The sequence below is a fragment of the Rhinolophus sinicus genome, linkage group LG04, assembly GCF_036562045.2.
Source record: "Rhinolophus sinicus isolate RSC01 linkage group LG04, ASM3656204v1, whole genome shotgun sequence".
Taxonomy (NCBI): Eukaryota; Metazoa; Chordata; class Mammalia; order Chiroptera; family Rhinolophidae; genus Rhinolophus; species Rhinolophus sinicus.
Window position 1 is genome coordinate 181,567,335 of NC_133754.1, and position 6,823 is coordinate 181,574,157.

Here is a 6,823-nt window from a genome sequence, read left to right on the forward strand (position 1 = left end):
AATAAGTGAAAGTTACTGAAAAATCAGCAGGATGGAGAAACAAACCTAGATGAAGGCGGGCCACCCACAACTAAGGAGTTGGGTCTGGCCCAGTGCCTGCTGTGTGCTGCCAGGAAGGTGGAGGCCCAGAGCTGGTGGTCCATATGGAGGGGGTGGCGCCCAGGGGAGGTACGAAGAAGCTACCTACCAGAGAGGAAGACCCTTCATCATGAAGCTAACGATCAGAATACAACTCTTTGGGGCCAGCGATGATGTGGTATCAGGAAGAATTAAGATCCCAAGTAGAATGGCAGGGATGTGAGTTTAACTTCCTTTGGACTAGAAATTGATCCTGCTCCCAATTATAACCCAGGTTTTACCTAGGTTCCCAGCCCCTTAAAATGCACGTCATGTCAGCTAAAACCACCATCCCTTCTCCTGTGGAGAGTTCAGGGTGCCTCCTAGATACCTGCAAGTAGCCAGAGCATACCTCTCACTGCTTATCTCTGGATCTCAGCGCCGGCTTATGCTGAATTGGTTCAGTTTCTGTCCCTGTTCCTCGTCCTCTCCAAAGGCACTTGACTTTTCCTTTGATGTATCTGCACACACACATACACACACACACACACCTACAGGGCCATTGTGGTTCTAACAGCTTTTATTGAAGGTCCAGGATGACAGAGGGGGGTTTAACATCACAAGCATCCAAGCAAAAAGCTCTTTAAATTTACATATTAAATATCCTTTATCTTAAATGAACTTTCATGCTTCCTGCACCAGAGCTTTCTCACTGGCCACACCACAAAGCTCCCTGGACTCTCACCATTTTGCAGGCTTCTCTATCCCTTTCATCCTTCCTTTTCATCACCTCCTCTCTTTGTTGGGCCCCCCTGAATTCTTCTCATTCCAGCATACAGAGTAGTGGCGATATATATTGAATTATTGGCCCCAATTCTTCACCCCTTCCTGTATCCTTTTACCATGCGACTTTGAAGTTCCCCCACTAGAAATGAACTTTCCTACTTCTTGACCATCTGACTTGGGTTGGCCAATGGGATGTTAACAGAGATGATAGAAGCAAAAGCATGAAATGTGTTTGCACAGTGAGGGTTGATCTCTTGCACCTCTGTATTCCATGAGAAAAGCTTCTCTTGGGTAGCTATTGTCCCTTCAGCTGGGCCCCGGAATGAAAATACATGAGTAGACCTGAGTCCAACCTGCAACGAGAAGCCAGGCCCAGCTGGCCTCCAGCTTGAAGCAGACTGCCCAGGTGAGCCCAGCTTACATCAGTCAACTCTTAGCTGACCTGCGGACACATGAGTGAGAATAAATAACTTGTTTTAAGCTCCTGGGTTTTGGGGTAAATTGTGTGTGTGTATTTATATACATATATATTTATATACACATACGTGTCTATATACCTACACATTTATACATACATATAGTCTTATTAATCTTGCCAAATACCTTTCAATTTTATTAGTCTTTCCAAAAAAGTCTGACTTTAAGTTTTATTGATCTTTATTGTGTTTCTGTTTTCTATTTTATTAATATATGATCTTATCTTTCTTATGTCCCTTCTTTCACTTTCCTTGGGTTTATTTTGTTTCTTTTGCCCAACCTTTTAAGTTAAGCAATTAACTCATTACCTTTACACTTTTCTCCTGTTATAAGAATTGAGGGACATTTTCATTATCCGTTAATCCTAAATATTTTAAAATTTCATTATAGTCTTTTTTAACCTGTTAATTATTTTCATGTATGTTTTTAAATGTCCAAATGTAGATAATATTTTGACTTGTGGAAATGTAAAATGATGCAATCACTGTGGAAAACAATTTGACAATTTTTTAAAAAGTTAAACATATACAAGCACAAGCTCTTAACAACAGGGTTGCGGGTTTGAGTCCCACGTGGGCCAGTGAGCTGTGCCCTCCACAACTAGATAGAAGGACAACGACTTGGAGCTGATGGGCCCTGGAAAAACACACTGTTCCCCAATATTCCCCAATAAAAAAAATTAAACGTATACATATAGTAATCCCACTAGTAGGTATTAATGAAAGTGAAATGAAAACTTAAAACCTATACATGAATATTTATAGTGGCTTTATGCATAATTACCCAAAACTGGAAACAATGCAAATGTTCTTCAACAGGAAAATGGATAAACAAACTGTGGTATATCTATATAATGGAATACTCAGCAATGAACAGGAATAAACTGCTGATACCACAAGAACAAGACGGATTAATCTCAAATGCATTATATGCTAAGTGAAGGAACCCAAATTCAGAAGGCTACATACTATATGAGATTCCATTCTGGAATGGAATCAGAAAAGAAATCAGTGGTTCCCTGGGGTGAGGGTAATGCACAGGGTAGAAGAAAATATTTTCAAATCACATATCTGATGAACAACTTATGTCCATAATATATAAACAACCTCAAAACTCAACCATTAGAAAGGAAGCAAACCAGTTTTTAAAAAGAAGGAGGGGCAAAAGATTTGAGCAAACACTCCACCGAAGAAGATCTGTAGATGGTAAATGGGCACATGAAAAGATGTTCAACATAATTATTCATTAGAAAAATGGAAAATAAAACCACAATGAGATATCACAACATATCTATTAAAATGACTTTCTAAAAAAGCTGTCGAGACCAAGTACGAATATTAACTCAAATATGGGGTGGATAGCACTAATGAATTCCACAATCTCCACTATTGTATGGTGAATTTGTCAATTTCTTTGTATAGTTCCCTCAATTTTTTTCTCTAGACCACAGTTTGAAGCTATAATATTATGTGGATACAACTTAGAATTATTATGTACTTCTGTTGAATGGAACTTTTCTCCTTCTCAAATAGCCTATCTGTATCAGTCATCCTTTGCTAAGTTAGGCTGCAGAAACCGAATGACAGCACAAATCATGAACTCACTCTTAACGCACCCACCTGCAAGTGACACGTTTCATATTACATTACTCAAAGGAAGCCACATGACCACACCTAACGTAAAAATCTCTGGTTTACAACAATAAGGGTTAATTTTTCACTTGTGTGATACATCCTTTGTGGGTCATTTGTAGCACTACCCATTCTTCATTCCATGTTATCTTCATTCAAGGATCCAGGCAGAAAGCATATCCCACCTGGAACGTGATCTTCTTGAGGCAGAAAGAACAATGGTTCTTAAAGCTCAGCTCAGCTTCCATTCACATTTCAGTGACCAATCTTGAAGTCCACTGGCTTGGAAGTACAGGCTTCCTATAGGGAGGGACTGCAAATTACTGAGAACAATAACACAATTCAGCACATTATTTCTAGCAATGCTTTTTGCCATGTTAATATAGCTAACAGACCCAGAAGAATCTCATTTACTATGCTTTTACTTCAAATTTTCCGTTTTGTGTTTTAAACAGTGTGTGTATTAAGTTTGATTTTTTTTTAAAACCTGGAGTTGCAATTTGTCTTTTGACTAGAAGGTTTAGATTTTTTAAAAATATATTTGTTGCAATTACTGACACACTTGAATTTTTTTCCACTTTATTTTGTGCCTTGTAGTTTTTCCACTTTTTATGTTCCTTTGTTTCTGCCTTTATTTCCTTCTTTTCTTAAATGTCACTTTTTTTCCTTCTGGTTTGGTCAATAACTCTTATTTTTTATTCTTTCAATAGTAAACCTCAAAATTTTAACATTCATATTTAATTAAAAGTCTAACGCTAATTAATATCTTTATGGACAGTGCAAAGATGTTAGATTGATTGAACTAATGAGTCCAATTTTTCACTTCCCCTGTAAGCAAACCCTTTGCCGTAATCCTTCATAGCTCCCTCCTACTATAACTCTGGACTCAGCCATGTGACGCTTTGGCCAATGATATGTAAGGAGTCTTGAAAATGTGCTTGTGCATTTTCATTTGCTCTCTTTTGGGCCCCTGCCATTGCCATGAGAACATATCCAGACTACCTGGCTGGTGAGTGAGAGAAGCACAGAGAAGAGTCAAGGGTCGCAGCGAAGGCCATCCTGGATTAGCTGACCCCAGACTTGCAAGCAAGCCCAGCCAAGCTCCTCAGAGCTTCCTAACCCACCCAAGCAGACACCAGGCATGTGAGCAATCAACAAATACAGTTGTATGGCCGCTGAGGTTTTGTGGCTCCTTGGTCTGCAATAGATAACTGATGTACACTTTATGATGCTTTAACTTCAATAATCCTCTTATATTTTATATACTATCATTCCATTCTTTTTTTTTACCTTTTTTAAGCCCACAAATGACAAAGTATTCGCGTTTTCTGCCCTTGATGTTTATTTATATTTACCCATGTTTGCCATTTTGTTTGCCCACCCATCCTTATTGTTCCTCGGAGCTTCCTCTTGGGATTTTATTGCCTCCTGAAATGTGTCTTCTAGAAGGTCCTTTGGTTAAACTCTGTTGGTAGTAACTCTTTAATTTTGTTGATATGAAAAGCATTGTGTGTTCATTCTTGAAACATTGTTTGCTGAGTATACAATTCTAGGTAGACACTTATTTTCTCTCATCACACTAAGACTATTATTTCATGGGTGGCGGGATGGCTCAGTTGGTTAGAGAGTGAGCCCTTAACAAGGTTGCCCATTCAATTCCCGCATGGGATGGTGCAACTAAGATTGAAAATGGCAACTGGACTTGGAGCTGAGCTGTGCCCTCCACAACTAAGACTGAAAGGACAACAACTTGACTTGGAGTTGATGGGCCCTGGGAAAAACACACACTATTCCCTATTTAAAAAATAATAATTTAAAAAATACATTGGTTACTTTAGAAAAAAAAGACCGTTTCATTAATGCCATTTTTTCATGATATTATTGTTATCGTTGCTCCCATTCTTGCCGTTGAACAGTCAGGGGTTGGTATAACTGTCATTTCATTGTAGATTATCAGACTTACTTCTCTGTCTGCTTTTAAAATCATCTCTTGTACTTTGGTGTTTTGCATTTTCACCAGACTGGATCTGTTTATTTTTTTTCGTTTTTTTCCCCCTATCCTATTTGGGATTCATTGTGTCGCTTGAAGATTTTTCTCTTTCATCCATTCTGGAAAATTCTTAGCCATCAACATCTGACAACTGCCGTGCTCTCATTTACTTTATTATCTTTTAAACAAAAGTGATAAATTTATGATGTGTTTTCTCACTCTTATCCATTTCCTTGCCTTTGGGATGCCTTTTGGATTTTCTTCGTATCTATCTTTTAGTTCACTTATTTCTCTTCAGCTGTATCTAATTTGGTATTTAACCCTTCCAAAGAGCTATACATTTAAAAATGGATCTGTCTCTGCTGCTTGTCTTCTTTGCTTATTTCCTCTTGGGTTTTGACTGTGAGTTCATATTCATTTGGAAGCCTATCTGTGGGAATTCTTTGAGATCTGTGCTGACAGTTCTTCCAGAGAGGACTTGTGTTTGCTTTGGCCAAGTACCATAAGTACTATATACCCAGGCCCATTTTACATTGAAATGTTCAACTTGCGGGCTTTTAGACCATGCAAACAGTGTGGTCATACATCTACTAGGGAAATGTTTTATTCTCCACTCAGAACCAAGGCAGAGAGAGATAACTTTCTTGCTGCCTGCATCTGCAGGGAAGATTTTCTCTAGTTTATCCTTCCTCTGAAGATATATTCCTTCTGAGGTCCTAACCTGATGTTCCAATTTGGCTCTCATCCTGCCTGGACCCAGGCAGATGACCCTACAGCTGGTAGCAGCATCACGGTTTACTTACCTCCAGAGATGATTTTCAAAATATTTGTCAGTATAGCACATGCACCAACCGATCGGAACAGATGTAGACTGTACCTGTGCATAACTTCTGAATATCAGCTCTATCTTCCCAGGCCTGTGTTTCTCCTTTCTTCCTGGCTTCAGATCATTGGCCTGACTTTCAAGTTCAAAGGGTGCACTTAAAAGGGTGTTTTCAATATTTCTCCTAGCAATTTTATATATTTTGTTGTTGTTGTATTTAGACATATATAGTCTACAAAATTGCCAGAAACATAGTCCAAGTAAGAAGTTTATTAGGCCCATACAACAAAACATCCAGAGGTAAGCCATTCAATCCTGGAGCTATAGCTTAACGTCACATGAGACCTAGGCTTTCTCAGTCTTTCTGCTTCACCGGCCTTAGCATTTGCTTGTCACAAGCACATGACAGTGACTGAACGTCCAACCGCCAGAGGCAGGAAGAAAATAGTAAAAGTTGCAAAGTACTTAAGGAGCGTACTCAACTAGAAGTCCTAGAGAATTGGTTAAAAAACAAAAAAATCTTTTCCAGAAGCCTCACTCAGTGACTTCTGCAGTAAGTATCATGGGCCAGGAGTTGGTCACATGACTTTGCCTCGTCCAACTATCAACTACCGGGGTAATTAGAATGAGATTACCATGGTTAGTTTTGATCAATTATGAGTCATTCCCTCCAACTGGGGTGAAGGACTCCCTCCCCTGAGACCCAAGGGTCTCTTCTGGTACCTGAGCAAAACGAGGTTTTCCCTAGGGGCGCCGAGCACAACGCTTGCCACACAGAGGGCGCTCACTGGTCCTTTCATTGAACATGTACCAAACACCCACCACGTGCCGAAGGTGCGGTGGAGGCGAAAACGACTTGATACCTTTCTGCCAGGCAGGCTGAGGTCGGTCAAAGTTGAGGCCGCAAAGTCCCTGGCGCGGCTTGACCGGCTCCACGCTATATTGCGCAGGCGCCAGCTACCGCGGAGCGCTCGGCAGACGCCTCGGCCAGAACGTGGGTCACGCATGCTCACACCGCTTTATCTCCGGCTCATCCCCGGAAGCACTGGCAGTTTCGGC

At 40.2% G+C, this 6,823-nt stretch overlaps 1 long non-coding RNA gene across 2 annotated transcripts; it reads right to left on the reverse strand.

Moving 5' to 3' along the window:
* Positions 1 to 619: 619 nt before the first annotated feature.
* LOC141571188 (uncharacterized) lies at positions 620 to 6,822 on the reverse strand. 2 transcript variants are annotated; one of them, XR_012495944.1, is made up of 2 exons: positions 6,488 to 6,822; positions 620 to 3,251 (listed from the first exon to the last, which is right to left on the reverse strand). It is a non-coding gene; the product is annotated as an uncharacterized LOC141571188 (long non-coding RNA). The 2 variants fall into 2 exon arrangements; XR_012495945.1 differs by having other exon boundaries at positions 5,745 to 6,822.
* Between the last annotated feature and the right edge of the window lies 1 nt (position 6,823).